The 15,983-nt window shown below is 37.4% G+C and overlaps 1 long non-coding RNA gene across 4 annotated transcripts in view; it reads left to right on the forward strand.

Annotated features, from left to right (window-relative positions):
- LOC135444058 (uncharacterized) overlaps positions 1-14,304 on the forward strand; it is a 127,341-nt gene extending 113,037 nt beyond the window's left edge. For 3 of the 4 annotated variants that reach the window (XR_010439157.1, XR_010439159.1, XR_010439156.1), the window contains one exon: positions 12,578-14,304. This is a non-coding gene — a long non-coding RNA (uncharacterized LOC135444058). Of the gene's footprint in view, positions 1-12,557 lie in introns of all 4 variants that reach the window. The other variant, XR_010439158.1, reaches the window with a different exon arrangement.
- The last annotated feature ends 1,679 nt before the right edge of the window (positions 14,305-15,983 follow it).

Raw genomic sequence — 15,983 nt, forward strand, 5'->3', positions numbered from 1 at the left:
ATGTCATGCTCATCTCTCCTTGGAACTGCATCTCCCAAAATGTTCCGTGCCTAGATCTGAGTGCTGTCTTTCATTTGATCTTGCTCTCCTTTGTCAGGAAGGAGCTTTTAGCCTCCTGCTGAGTAAATGCTGTGGGTCTGATGTAATTCAGGAAGTTCTCTGTCTGATGTGTGTTGGATGAACACTGCTGCTGAGCACAGCAGTCAATTTGGGACCATTTGGTTTTGCATCTGTGCTTTGAGTTTTCCCTCAAGAAGAGAACACTGCAATCCATGCCCTGGAAGCTGAGTATAGATTGGAAAGCAACTCAAATGGTTGTCTTCTGTTCCTAGTTGTTCATCACCTTGTTTTAGAGCTGTGGGCAGTGATGAAAGTAGTGCATGAAGGAAATAATTTCCCCAGAACTATAATGAGGAGAAAACCTCCTTAAGCCAAGAATCCTTACTTTCTTCCTTTTTCTTACTTTTTATTGTTTAATTTGGCAGCATCTGCTTTAAAGTTTGTCAGACCAACTGTTGGAAAGTGAGATTTTTCTGAAATTTTGACTTGCAATATTGCAGTATAAATGCATTGTAAGGATGAATATTGAATTAATTGAAAAATCCATTTCTGATTATGAACCACAGTGCAAAGCTGTTTTCTTGCTTATGTATTTTGTTTCAGTGACCTAGTCTCAAGAGCTCACAGCCTTGCTTTCCAGATCTGAGTGGTGTTTGTTAACAATGAGAAGCGGGATACCAGCTTATATACAAATTCCCTTTCTTCTTCCCTTTCCATTGTACTGGATAAAGCTGTCTAAGCATAAACAAACACTGATACATTATATCCAGAAACTGCTATGATATCCATTTTGATAGGATACTTGTCAAAATTATATTGTGAATCTTACTTTTGAATGACTTTGTGTGACACACTTGAAGGTCAGATATATAAAATACAAGTGTAAAGTCAGATTCATTTACAGTTATCCCAGCTGTTGGAATTAATGCTAATTTAAAAAGTGGGTATTTTTTTCAGTTTTACATAGTAGAAATAAAATATTACCTTAAGGACTGAAGAAACATTGGAAGGCACTTAATGTAGAAATTTTTGAACTGTTTGTTGTGTATCTCTACTGACTAGTTTTTAGCAAAGCAGACACTGGATCTAGTGTTTAACCTACTGCTGTTCTGAGGGGGTATATAAACCTGGCAACTGGCATGATGATCTCTTTAAGTTCTCTAACAGGAACGAATTCAGTAGCATTAGAAAAGTCAGTTTGGCAACAATCCTATGATTTAGAAACAGTACTCAATTCTTTGGTAGACTTATTCCATGCTATGATATAACTTTGTAACTATTTGGAATATTTATCTTAAATTCTTTCATGAAAGTGGCCCATAAATTGTACTTATATAATTTCCATTGGAGTCCTTTGGGGTAGGTATTTCTTATTCCCATTTTATAGAAAGCAGCCATGAAATATTAACAGAAGAAAAAAGAAATCCTACTGGGTTTTGTGTCTCCTTTTTTCACCAAAATGAGAGTGGAGTGGAATCTCTGAGAGGCAAAACCTCTGCTTCAAGTCAAGAACGAAAATGTTCAAGATAGTTTTTGATGGAAAAACATTTTCTCCCCCCATCTCCCATTAGCACCATTTCCTCCTTGCCTTCCCTGATTGAAACAATTCCAGAATAAAAAAAGAAAAGGTCTAAAAGCCATAGAAAACAAACCATTGTTAAGACTTCTGATTATTTTTTGTAAAGATTTTTGTCCGTGTCTCATAAAGGATGATACTGTGCATTCCCAGTGATGAACTGTTCATTTCTTTCTGAGAAAAGCTAGAACACTTTTAGGTCATGCTTCTGCTGCCTTACACGCAGTGGCGATGACGATGGCTGTGGTACTCATTGTTCCCTCTGCTATGCACCACCACATCTAGTACTCAGAAATTATGTGGGCCCTGATTTATAACTGCTCTCAATTGTTATTAGTCCCAGTTGCTTCACAGTGACTCTTCAGTGTGTAAAAATAAACACATGGTTTTCTGCAGAATGAGGGTCTTAATATGTGGCTGCACAGGACTGAGTCTGGCCCTGACCTCATGAAGGAAAATAAACCATATGCAAGCACGGAGTTTGTTAATATTTTCTTGAGTCCTTTCACCCGGCTTCAGTCACTGTCACTAATTTGCTTTGCTTACAGTAAAATTTCAAGTGTTTGCATAGTTTTATTTTGTCTGAATGACTCCATGGGGTCTTGGTTATTTTATATTACCTTGACTGTCACAAGCAAAATCAGACGCTGATAAAATTATGTAAATGTAAATGTCAATAAAATAAATGGTTCTATTTTTGCAGATGTTCTTCATCTGGATTGAATTTGATTGTGGATGCTTTTCTTCATGCATAATAATCCAAAGCTAAAGGATGAAAGTGTTCTTGAAGCAAAGAAAACACATTCTGAATCTTTACTGTAAATTATACACTATACAAAATCAGTCCAAATTGTTCAAACCCTTGGACAATTACAATGTTATTCTACTCACCATGCTGAGTACTGTGTAATTATCATGGTTAGCAGCAGTTTGCTTGCTCTTAGTCCTGAAGGGAGATGCAAGCTTTACTGAACAAGAAATAAAAGCAGATGTTAGACCTTATTTTGTTTTCTGACTCAGCAACTGAAAATACCCGCAAAATTTGAAGGATTTTTTCCTACTTATTTAGTTCATGTAGCATTAACAAAACCGGCGCTATTGATCAAATATGCACTGTGCTGTACATAATGGATAGTGTGGTTAGTCGCATGATTAAAGAATTTGTGAAGTTGCAGCCCCCAGCTTCATTTGTAAAAGGGAATAAAAAAAATCAGAGATATTGTTCCCAGAGAAGGAAGATCCAATTAACAAGAAACACTTAATTGGTTTTCTAGTTTACAGGCTCGCCCATCTCCTATTAAGTCAATGATAGATTTGTTTGCATAGTTATTCATGAAGGAAACATACTTCACATTAAATCCATTTGTTTCATAGGGTTAGTTTACCCATCCTCTTCAAAAAGATGACCAGTCTCCCAGTCTTTCTTACTCAAAGCTTTCCAGTAGAATTAAATTCCAAGAACTTGCTTGGCTTATGGGCCAAGCTTTTGAACCTCAACAACTGTTGTGTAAATGTTCTGGTTTTGTAGCTTTTGTCCATCTTCAAGAACTTTTGTGTAAATTAGCTTGTAATCTAAATGCAAACTTTTGGTGGACCTCCTGTCCACTTACCATCAAAACTTGGAGCAAATGGGTCAGGAAACCAGTTGCTTGACCAGTTAGAGGAGGATGTGAGATTCCTGTTGCCTATTAGGCCTATTAGATTCCTGTTGTCAGGCTATTAGGTTTAGAAGATCGTAATTAATATTTTTTATGCCTCCATGTAATTTCTTCTTAATAAAATTTAAGAAGAATTTCTAATCTACCCACAAATACGCTATAAGGAGCAGTCTGAAAAATAGCAACTGCTCTTGTGCTTGGATGTCCTGTTAGATATCATAAAATCTTTCTTTCCCTGGAGAGTTAATCCCTGAATTAGAAGTACCCAAATGGGAAGTGTTAGCTAAATTTAGTCTCAGATAAGTTTATTAAAGTCTACCTGGGTCTTCTGGAATGTGTTACTGGGCAGAGAATGCTGCCATAGCTCGACACCTGGAAGCACAAGTCACTGTGCATATGCCCTTGTCTGAAGGTGGCAGCTGAACAAGGCAGAAAATAGGATTAGTTGCAGTCTTTCCTTTCCTTTGCATGGTACAATGCATGTCTTGAAGGAACTTGCAGAATCTTAATGTGTGGCCTGGAACTCCTTCTTGCTACAGACTCACCCTCAAAGGTATGTGAGGTTTGTAGTAGAACTTTTATTTCTCAATATTTAGGTGGCTGTGATTCCTCTTTAAAGTGTTTTCTTCTGGTTAAAGCAGTTGCAGCTTTGACTCTGTATTGGCACAGATGTGCTCACCTTTCTCATCTTGTTATTGTATTTAAACTGTTCAGTATCTCTTGGTGCTGGCTGCAAGTCCCAGAATCAAAAGATCTTTTTTCTTTATGGAATCCTTATTATTATAGGCATTTCACTGCTTTTCCATATCTGTCTTCCTAACTTCTAAACATGTGCAATAGTAGAGGTCTTTCTGCTCATGGATATTGTGTGTTCCCAACACCAATTATTTTGGTGGGTATTTCACCTTCTTATCTAGGATGGGAATAAAAAGGAGAACTTTCTATTAATTTCCATATACTTGGGCCAGTTGTTTGATTACTTATCCTTTTAATGTTTTCTGTAAATATGATTAGGCCATTCAATTGTTTTGGTTCACTTGAGGTCTCTGTGGGATTAATTTGAGCAAATCTTCTGTATGCCTATGCAAGCAAGAGGCAATTTAGGCTTTGTGGGTCACATTTTTATCTAGGTGTGTTTAAAAGGAGGAGGAGCACTCTTAAAAAAGGTTTTTTATTAGCAAGCTTTGTGCATTTTTAAACTATTGAATAATACTTATAGGCATATACCATAAGCAGTCTTGGCACCTAAAGATAAAAAAACACTCTATAAGAGTGTAGCATTACTATTGTAATAATTTTTCTATGAAGCCAAGTATTATTTTGGTTTATGATACTTAATTTTAGTTCACAAAAAATGGGGTTTTTCCTACCTTTAATACATTCTTTTGCCAAGCCAGTGAATAGGGGTGACTTAAACTCCATCCTCTATTGTTCTTTTCCTTTAATTTTTTCCTGCTTTTTGACTGAGGTTATAATTGCCTTCAGCTCAAAATCCTTAATTCTTTTTTTTACTCTATAATATTCTGTAAGTGCCAGAATAACCACAGTGCAAAGCTGTTTTCTTGCTTATGTATTTTGTTTCAGTGAAAATTCAGTCTGCAAGAGAACAAATATGCTTCCTGGAAGAATCAGTACCTTTGTGATATGCTCACTGTATTCTCTTTTGAGCTTTGTCTTGCTTGGAATGGAACACTCCAATTTTTTAAATGGATTTGTTTTTTTAACCAAAAAAACCCCCAAAACCAAAAAATAGCTAACATGACTGTGCTTATGTATGTTTTAGAAGAAATGGACTGAGCACACACTGCCACACACACTGAGTTGCTATTGTGTAGGATGTTTCCTTCAGAGTGCTGCAATTAATCCTGCTGAACAGAAAAATTAGCTTACCAAGTGCATGTTAATAATAAACAGAAAAAAGCATAGCTTTATTGCTAGGCTTTACTGGTGCAGTGAACAAAATCAGCTACAACTACTGCAGTTTAATACTTATTTAAAGTAAGTAGGCAGCAACCTCTTAGAGTCTTTTTTTCATGCAAAGGTCTTGAGTCATAACCTGAAAACTAGTCACTGGTCATGGGCTGTCTGTAGGAGAAGCCAGCCCCAAAAAATACACGTAAGATGATCAGGTGGGAGTCCTTTCTTCTGTGAGGAATAACCCTGGAGTCGAAGACTGCTAGGGAAGAAAAACAGCTCCTGTAAGCTACCTGAGTGTATTTTGTGTTTGAGAGGGGAGAATGTCCTGGACTCACAGCCTCTTTTGTATTCAGCACTCATCTGGCCAACACCATCACTCACTACGAGCAGCTCTTCTCCCTCACTTTTGGCAAAAATTGCTCAATTAAGTCAAAAAGAAAAGTGCAGAGAGCCTCACACACACAGGCAAGATTTCCTCCTAGGCTCTTAGCTCCTGCACAGCATAACTGCCCAGGGCATCCTGTACTTCAGGAAAAATACAATACAATATCTTGGCTACTGCTGGGCTTGGAGCCCATCTCCACCTTTTTTTAGCATAATGTCACTGAGGAGTTCACAGTACAGCAGAGTGTTCTGAAATGTAGGATGGAAAATTGCACTTCTTGTCCCATATTTTGGTTTTCTCTGGATGTGTGGTCAGCTGGTTGCTTTTGATATGGATTTAGAGGAGTCCTGTTGGAAGGTTAAGCTGAGTCTGAGCATTCACAGCTATGTAATCATGGAGGTGGCTGAGGAATCAAGCTCCACAGGTACAGAGTTCTTTTTTGTTCTAGTTTTGTAGCTTTTGTCCATCTTTAAAATCAAAAATCTGTAAATGCAGCAACCAACACAAGTTTCTGGTTTACTGTCAGAAAACCTCTTGGTGTCAAGTGGACCTCAGCTGACGGAGCTGTGGTAAAGTCTGGTACTAGTTTGCCATACCAAACTCTCAATTTTAGCTCTACTCACTTTCAGCCAGCTTTAATAAATTTGCCCAAACTCTGCCTTCTGAGAATTGCCTATGGTACTGTACTGCAACCCTGTGCTGCCCAACAAACACATTTCCTAAGCTGTGGGAATTATGGCATTTGGGACTGGAAATTTCAAACTGAACAAACTGCTTGTGCTTGAGCAGCAAAGCTTAAATTCAAACCACTTTTGAAGTCCTTTCTCCAACTGCTTGGTGCCTTCTCAAGTTGTCCACATGGAGTAGAGTGGGTTCCTGCAGAGGTATGGTTCTAAACCCAGAGATATACTCTACAGCCATACTGAGGGCTTGTTGTATTAACATTAAAGTAGATTCTATATTAAACCACTGAAAAGTTGACATTCGAACATCTGCTATTGCTAAGTAAATATTATTAATGAATAAGTAGTTCCTCAAAGACTTGTCAGTGCTTATTCTTTGTACTTTTATCAAACTTCTGTATATTTTTTTTCCATTCTTTCCTCCTATGAGAGGAAAATGTCTTCCTTCCCAGAACTGTGGGTAAGAGAAAAGCTCTGAGGAATCACATTAATAACCTTTCTCCCTGCATTAAATGGACAGGAACTTCTCTGTGGTCCACAGTTTTCCCAAGATAATTTTCTGTTTGTTTTCCATAGTACTATCTGGTGAATAAACATGACTGTTCCCCACTTCCCATCTCTCACAGCTCGCTGTAGGTGACCAGTCAGCCAGTTAGTGCCAGATTAATGACAGAAAACAGATTTTATTGTCCAAGTCATCTGTGAATGATGGGACTCTCTGTTAATTCCCATGAAAGCTAACTAATCTTCCAATTGAAATACTGCTTTTACAATCCAGGCTGTCATGGGGAGCAGATTTTCTTTTTTTTTAAGGAGCAAAATAAACCACACACATAATCCTTTTATTGATGGGGGGAAGGAGGGGGAAGGGGAGCTTCACCTCTTTTCTAGAATTCTATTCCACTGAGGCCACTTATATTCCATTGGAAATGTAAAAGCCCAGGGTCAGCCTTTCTTTGCATGGTCATGTGAAAGTCTCTGCTTTCTCCTTGTCATCTTCAGCAACAGCAAATTTAAAACTTAAAGAGGTGGTATGTTTTTTTAGCGAGAGACTGTGCAAAACTTACCCAAATGTTGGACTCAAAGTTGGAATTGTTATATCCTTGGCAAAAAGTATTACAAAATAATCTGTAAAAATTTCTAAAAAAAGTACCAAACTGTCAATCCAGTGACCTGCTACTATTTATCTTCATATCATGTATTAATTTTGTGGGATGAAATGATAGATAACTATGTATATAAAAATATACCTTTTGGAATATTACTCTGTTTCAAGAGTGAATGTTTGAAAGAAAGAAAGCGATGGTGCACTATTAATGCAACTCAGACTTATGGGAACCACTATTTGTTTATATCCCTTTTTTTTCTATATTGTCATATTTGGGCATTTTCTTTTAATTTAAGGCAAAGCAAAATAATAGTTTCCAGTGGGTGTGGGAGGGTATCTCAGGAAAACTGGTGGAATTGTTAGCCTTTTTTTTTAAGCATTTTTTTGAGAAGCAAAAACCTTTTATCAGTGACAGTGGAGTTTATTTGTCTTCCATGAGAACGGTTCTAGCCACAAGGCTATAATGGAGTCCAGCTGTTTTCTCCGAATCCATCCCTCAGCAGCACAAGAAGGTGAAGAAGGCAAATGGTGACTGCCTGAGAGGAGAAAGAGGGCAGCAGGGTGAGGGATGACTGCTTGCCATGGAGGAGCAGGAGCAGGAGCAGGAGCAGGAGCAGGAGCAGGGAAGTACGGCTCCCAGAGATGAGCAAGGTCAAGCTCGGCTGAAGGCTCAGGTACTACAAAAGGCATCAGCAGAGTACAAAGGGTTCTTCTAACAAGCAAAATCAGTTAATCAGATTAATATGTGAGATAAGCTCGCTTTCTATGTAATAACCTCAAAGCACATTATTGATAAATTTTTAATTAATCTATTATCAATGACTGAAGAGTTTGTAGAACACTTACATATTTAACAAGTTACAGATAATTAGCTCATAGAGATATACATATATATATATCATTAGATAGCAATAATTTAAATATAACTATAATTTAGGAAGACTGCTTATTGTCATATAAGTTTTAAAGTTATTATTTTTAACTGTCAATGCAATTATTTTATATTTCTCAACACTTCACTGCATATTTTTTATTAAAATAACTATAGGGGAAATTAATCTATAAACAAATGCAATACAATTATCCTTTTATCTTTAAGTTACAACTTGCTTATCCAAACCCAACTCAGTTGTGGCTACAATTTGTTGCTGCAAGACAATACTGGCAGAAGAACAAATGGATCGCATGAATAAATTCAGGCTGATAATTAGAAGACAGTTTTTAGCCATCTGGAAAAGAAGGCAAACTGCAGAAGGTTGTGGAACAGCCTTCAGAAGACTATTGGAATGGAATGGTTGAATTTTTTTGAAGATGAAGCTTGACAATCTTCTGCATTAAATTGTTCAGGATAATCATCTGCAACGATGGGGGTGGGGGCAGAAAAACAAAAGTTTGTGCTGTGGTGTTCATCCCTTTGTGCAATAGGAAGGAATGAGATGCTGTTCTATAAGGATGAACATCTGTGTTATGGAGTGCAGATGATGAATGTGGAGGCCAGGAGTGGGATGGACATGGATCACTTCTCCCCACTAAGCAGAGGTGAGCAGCTGCCCATCCCAGGCCTGCTTTGCTGCAGTTGCAAGGAATTTCCACTGACATCAGTGACACAAGAACACATAAGCCAAGAAGTGGCTTCTAAGAATGCCTAAATTTAAAGGCATATTTGAGAGCCTTTTCTAATGCTTATACTGGAACTGCTAGATGAAAATGGAAATTGGATTAACAGAGTTAACAGGAGTCTCTTTAGTCTCTCCTTCCACAGCGGAAGGCTCTATTTCCCAAAATGGGGTCTGGTAGACTGAGGGGCTGTATTCAGTTGAGGGAAGTTGCAATGGTTGGCATTTTCTATTCTGCCTCAAAATGTACTCGTTGCTTATTGGTTTTACTGCACGATTCCTCCCTCAAAATGGATTTCAAAAGAGGGCAGGCAAGTTCAGGGCAACTCAATCCACTGACAGCTGCTGTTCATTGCCCTGAATACAACTTTTGGCTCAGGAACACTTAAGCTGCTGATTAGGAAACATTAGAGGACAGACAGGCAAGGCATGAGTATGCTCACTAGCCATGCACTGCACTGTCTCTAACGATTCACTACTGCCACTTACCAGAACTGGGGCTCTGAAATTGGTAGTCTACAAGTCCCACTCACTATGAAGCCCCTATGTTCGCTCCCACTCCTCAAACAGATTTTTCCCTCTGAGTTTTTTGTTCCAAAAGAAATAGATTTGAAAAGTCAGTGTATCAATTTACGTTTTCAAAACCATAGTTTGTATTAACAAGAGCCATAAAGGAATATTCATCTTCCTCAGGAGCTTTTGCAGGAAACTTCCCAAGAAAAGAAATCCAATGGAAAAATCTATTAATATTTATTTTTGTTTATACAATTCATTTGTTCCATGGAATATACTGAGTTACTAAGAGTTTATGATGTGAACTTGTAATTTTGCCATATAAAATGAAGCAGTCCACCATAATCTTAGTTATGCTACTTCAACTAGGTAATAAACTCTCACTGATTTTAGCAACATCAGCATATTGTAAATCTGAATCCTTTATTTACCTAACAATCTTGATTGTTGACTGTCATTAGATCACTAAGTATACTTAAAATATTGTGGTTAGTACCATTTCTATATTTTTAATAATAGTGAAATGCTACTGAATCAACTACTCTCTTGATCTCCTGCATACCACAGACTATTACTTTTAACTAGAACTTCAAAAAGCTTGTTGAAGGTCAGAATGTTTTTGTTTCTTCTCCTCTTCCTGACTGCTTGAAGCTCCTTAGGTGATAGAAAACAGTGTAATATTTGTTCACACCCTTAAACCATTATTTGCTTCTGCTTTCAGCTACTTTCTAGAACTATTTCCTAAATATATCGCCTTCCCAAGCAAAGAAATATATTTAAACTGATTTGCTCATTTGAAGGGGATGTTTTTTTTGTAAAGAAAGCTCTTTACATGGAGAATTGCAGTGCGGGACTAAATATTTTTCTTTACAGCAGCATAAACTTGGAGGGGCAAATCCTGAGAGCAGTCATTTGTTTTCTCTGGGTTAATGGCTTTCAGCTGGATGTCTGTCTGCTGAATAATGACTGTACTGCTACATCAACCAGGCTCTTCCACTACAAAACATGTGTTCGGTTAATGGCATTGACATATTGGAGGCTGGAATGAGCCTCCCCACTTGAGTTGTTCAAACATGATACATCCTACTAGAATGAAATTAAATAAGGAGATGTGACAAAAGAGGAGGATTCAAGGAAGATGATATTGTGTTCTAAAAGTGCAGCATCAAAGACACTTTGGTTTTTGACATCACTTGTGCTGCTCGTTATTTAATCATTCCCATCCTGAGTATTTATTTTCTAAAGGGAAAAATTGTTTTTCAGATTTCAAGTCCTATGTTTTTGATCTTTAGTATATGCTTGTACTACTGAGTGATGTGGAAAAATAATAAACAGTACAAAGCTTGAAGCACTCTCTAGAAATGTTGAGAGCAAAATTTGAAAAGTACTTAAGCAGCACATAAAATGTCACATCCCTTTCCCATTTTGTCATAGGATTAAGTTATCCAAGTCACAGAGACAATTATAAAGAATTTCCTGGGTTTTCTATCATGAGGATCACACATGGGTGTAAAATAAGCACCCTGGCTGTACCATAAAGTATATAGGTTTGTGAAATCACTTTGATATTTTTGTGATTACAGGTGGGAAAATGCATTGTCAGCAGCTAAAAAGGAAACAAATTGCCTATAACAACTAAAGGATTGATTTGAAATAGTTATTGATTTGATATTGCCTTTCACCTGCATGAGAGAAGCTGATTATTCTTTGAAGACTGAAACTGGTTTGTTTTGATGCGATAGATTTCCATTTAGCCAGGCTGGCTTTTCTAGGTCCCTTTTGTTTCACCCCCATCTGGCAGCCTCCTAGGAGGGCAGAGTGCTCCAGGTAACTGAGCAGGGGCAGTAAGCAGGCAAAAAGTGGAAGTGGGAATTGGTGAGGTCCCATGTGAAGGTTCATTGGCCTCCCAGAACTGTGTTCCAGGAATGACAAAAGCCATCCATCTTGTGGGTGCAGACCCTTTGGATTTGCTGACAGTAATAATTCCACCCCTAACTCTCCAGTAACACATTAGCATTAACAGTAATTTTTGCCTCTAGACAGGCTCTGCAGTACAGCATGACGGTTCCTACCCTGTAATTGTAGGATCCTCATTAATCAGAAAGAATATTATGACATTGTGAGCTCACAAGAAAGACAATTCATGACTGACATAATAAAGGCCTAAATTATGCTGCTTTGATGATTGGAGGTGCAAATTTTTTTTCTCTTGTGAAAATAGGATTTAGCAGCTGTATGAAAAAAAATCTGTATAATGAAAGTAGGGAGCAATGAGAGGCAAGCAACACCAGCTTTATCTAGATGAGACCTTTATTTCAAAAGAAAATTAAAATTTCAAAGCTGGTAGTATTTTTTTTAATTGATAAACCAGAATTTAAATCAGGATCTTGAGGAAGAACTGTGTGAGAAGCTTATTGCTGCAGCACTGTATTTAGTATTTTGCTGCTGTTGCCCTTTAAAATTACAGAAATTTATATATTGTTTTGGCCAGCTTCCAAAATGTGTTTTGACATATATGAAATGATTAATACTGAAAGATATAGCATAAATTTAATGCAATTATATATAGACCTATATTAATTAGGAGCCAAAGACGGTAAATTATAAATGAAGAAGAGCAAAAAAGGAAAAGCTGCTAAATCCCAGCTTCTTGTTCCACTGAAGGTATGTGAACAAATTTGTTCAGTTCCTAGAGCCAACCTGAAGTCTCTTTGAAATAGCACTGCTTTCTGTGAAAGCAATCCAGTGGGAGCCCAGAATCCCTTAAGGACAGAGAATGGAGACTGAAGGGGTGCTGAGGAGGTGGTGGGCCCCAGAAGAGGGCCTTGCCTCGTGTGGCTGTTTGTGATGGGCTCAGTGTGCTCTGAGGTGCTGCAATTAACAGGGAAATTCATCAAAACTGGGGTTTTTCTTCAGGGATTCCTTCCTCCAGGAACAGGCTGGGTGTCTTTGTAAATACCATTAAGAAAATGTACTCAATATCTGATTTTTTTTTTTTTTTGTAAACAACTGTCATTTATTTATATCTCTAATTTTTGCAGTTGTATTTTTCTGCCTTCAGGACTGTACCATCTGGAGTGATCTTCAGCCGTTTCTTTAGCTCAAACTCTTTAGTTCATTCTTGGGGCTCCAGAAGTGCAGAGCACTTGGACTGTGGGACTTCTGTGCCTGTGTCAATGATCACATACAGATGGTATGAAAACACAGAGATCCAGCTGGTTCCCATGGCATTGAGACAAAATTATGTGGAGTGGAGAATTCCTTCTGAGAGACTAAAAAACATGGAGATGTTATGGACGAACGAGGCCAGACTTTCTTCAGAGGAAAAGGCTCTTGTTTATTTAAAAAGAGCTACAGGAGATGGAAGGCCTGAGATAGGCTCTGACCCCCATGCAACAAGTGAAAAAAAACCAGTGTGTCTACCCCACATGCACACTGGGTTCTCCAGGAAGCATTCCTGTTTTGAGGAACTCAAGTTCCTCAAAAGAGCTCCAAACTCCACTGAACTCCCATTTTTATAACGCCCTTCGGGTCCAGGATTGGTGAGTTTTGGATCCACGTGGTGATTGGTTTGTTTCTGGCGTTCCTATTGGTTGAATGATTGGTTAGGCCTTTCTCCCAAGCTCCTTCTGTGGCGCTGGTTTCGTTGCCCTGACTCTGTTCCTGGATGTTATTCTGCCCCTTTGGACCATGCCCCCAGTACATCCTGGACCCTTTAGAACTTGCGAAGAGCGTTGACTAACCCCCTTAAAACAATAACTCCCCTTCCCAAGGTTACAATAATCAACTCAAGCTTAACTCAATACAAACTGAATCTCACTTATAACAACTATGCTTCTATTAAAATATCAGACACCGATTTTTTTGTTACATTGGGCCTATCCTGGAAATTCATGAATCAGACTCTTGTGAGAGGCAGGCACTGTTGATTTTTCCAGCTCTTCTTGGAGGGAACTGTCATGTTTCATCACACTGACCCAGGGTCAAAGAAGAATAGGACAAAAAAATGTTCATATACAGCTTCACCTTGGAGAGTCTCATGGCAAAGACCTCATACTCAAAACTTTATCTAGAAAGGTGGATTTAATGAAGTACCATAGAAACAGTGGCATTTATTTTGAAGTTATCTTTAAAATGTCATGACATATTTTTATTAGTTTGAAAGATACTTAAAATTAAGCATGCATATATATTTAAAATATTTAAATCTCCAAAATGAAAAATTGTTTCTGTCATTGAAAATGACAAATTTTTCCTGTTGCCCAACTGTGCAGCCTTGCACAGTGTCATTAAAATAGCCCAAATGAAAACTTAAAATGATGCAGTTGTGTTGGTTTAGTTTTTTTCTCTGTTAGTGGAAATTGGTCTTCTCTGATCTCTTCAAATATATTGTATGCTGCTTAATGACCAGTATTACAGATGTTAGAGAGAGATTCACCAAAATGCTAAAAATCATACAAAAAGTGTAAGATTTCAAGCTGGAATGATTCATATTGGTTGGTGGTACCTGCATCTGTAAATATGTCTGTTCTGCCTACTTGCACTTCCATACACTGAAGTTCAAGCTATATTGATAAAACGTGGATTTTAATGATAATTTTGTTTTTAGGGATTGCACCTGTATGTGATCATGCTTTAGTAATAAGATTAATTCATTTTATTCATGTATTGTGATGCATAATATTAATTAATTAAATTATATTGTGTACTAATAAACATGCTAACAATAATCATATGCTTAAAATACTAGCTACTACAACAAAAAAGAGAAATAAAAGTAACAATAAAAAAAACACCAGAAAGACTGCTCAATGGTTTTTTTCAGCAGCTGGACAAGTACTTCTCTTCTAGGTCTTATCAGTAGTAAAGAGAAGTTAATGAAAACTTTTGCAGACTTACTGGTTGCAGGGAAGAAATTACTTCTATTATACGCTGAAGGATGAAATCCATTTAATCTCTTTTAACTCCTGACTGCTCAGAAACTTGGATGGGTTGAAGATTTCAATCTGCATACACAGTGCAGGTACTGTTCTTGGTTTCATTAAATGTTTCTTCTTTTCAGTAGACTCTGTCTACCTTGCCCAAAATTTAAAATTGGCTTTATGAAAACCACTGTCCTGATAGATATGCATCTGACAGGAAAGGGCATAATTTAACAATAATTCCCAATGATGTAAGTCTAGGAATACTAATGGAGGTAATTACTTGCCAATAGCCCTTATTAAAGCTTTAGTATATCAGTCTCCATAATTAGCCTCTCTGTACGAGGACAGCATCTGGCTCTTCAAATCTCTTTCCAAGAAAGGCACTGAGGTAGAAGTCCAGGTTTCTACAGACTGTTTTTTATGCTGTGCATACACTTTTTTGAAATTATAGTAGGACAAGTTTTTTCCTTGTTGTTTTTTAGATTTTTTTACGTTTGTATGGATCTCCTGATACTTTAGCTATGATATATTAGATATCCTAGCCTATTCTTACTTTTGTTTTTCTGTCCCAGTTCTCCCTTTTTCCCTGTCTTAGTAGGCTTTGTGACACAGATCCCAATTACAGCTAATCCTATTAAAAGCTCCAGTTATTTGAAAACATGTTCATTGGCAAAAACTTAAAAATATAGAGAGTCCTATCAGAACTCTGTGAAGTCCTTGCAGAGATTTTTTTCTCATTGGTCTATCATTAAAAATGATATCTAATAGAAGAGATTTTTGGATATTTCAACCAAAAGAGTGATAAATTTTTGTAAATAATTTTTTTGAGCTCTGTGAGGGCCAATATCTGGCAACAGCAACTGGACAGATGGGTCAAGTTTGACTGGCCTGTTCGTCACACTAAAGCAATACAGAAATAGTCAAACCATTCTCCTTTCAGCACAAGAATTGGTCCCTATATTTTCACAACTCAGCAGATTTGTGAAGTTTCTTTGCAAATCCAGACTCCACCGTGGTGTATTTTATCTTTACACAGCATTGCTAAGGACAAGAAAATTATCAATTTTCTTGTCCTTGGCAGTGGCAGAACTGGCAGTGAATTTAGCGCAACACATTGCAATACAGATCTCGCTTGCAGAAACCTGCCTTAGAAGCACTGTGGGACAATCACTGCCTTTTAGCCACATAATTACTGCTCCAGAAGCTTCATCATCTTGTTAACAATTTCTATTGTCCTTCTATTGCAAATATATATTTTTTGACGTGAGAAATGTATTTTATGAAATTTAATAATGGAGATGGCACTTCATCATGCAATAAAAGGTTTGGTAATATCAGGTCTTGCTGAAATAGCTAATTGTGTTGCATTATCATATTACATTAACAGCACTTGGGAATTTAAATAAAGAACTCTTGTCCGTACAGCAGTGGCTGTTATTCAGAATTAGTGTGGTGTCAGCTGGAATGCCTATTTAAATGGCTGAGCATAAATAATTTTATCATCTTTTCTTTGTTTCTCTCCCCCTTCTCAGATGTGACCTG

This window comes from Zonotrichia leucophrys, chromosome 2 (assembly GCF_028769735.1).
Source record: "Zonotrichia leucophrys gambelii isolate GWCS_2022_RI chromosome 2, RI_Zleu_2.0, whole genome shotgun sequence".
NCBI classification, from domain to species: domain Eukaryota; kingdom Metazoa; phylum Chordata; class Aves; order Passeriformes; family Passerellidae; genus Zonotrichia; species Zonotrichia leucophrys.